Genomic DNA, 215 nt, shown 5'->3' on the forward strand with positions numbered 1-215 from the left:
TGTTCCTGGAGCCAGTAAGTAACGCTTCCCATATAAGATAAGATATTCCTTTAATAGTCCCACAATGGGGAAATTCCAATCTTACAGCAGCAAAGTGGATAGAGAAAGAAAAACAGTATAAAAAGAGTATAAAAAAAATAATATAATATAATATAAACACTGTACAAGAGAGAAAAAAAACAGTAAAAAACCACAACAGATAACAATAACACAAA

General features: G+C 29.8%; 1 protein-coding gene across 1 annotated transcript in view; it reads right to left on the reverse strand.

Annotated features, from left to right (window-relative positions):
• lgals3a (lectin, galactoside binding soluble 3a) overlaps positions 1 to 215 on the reverse strand; it is a 6,695-nt gene that overhangs the window by 3,755 nt on the left and 2,725 nt on the right. The window lies entirely within an intron of this gene.

The sequence above is a fragment of the Morone saxatilis genome, unplaced genomic scaffold, assembly GCF_004916995.1.
Source record: "Morone saxatilis isolate NCDOM2014 unplaced genomic scaffold, NCSU_SB_2.0 Contig3, whole genome shotgun sequence".
NCBI classification, from domain to species: domain Eukaryota; kingdom Metazoa; phylum Chordata; class Actinopteri; family Moronidae; genus Morone; species Morone saxatilis.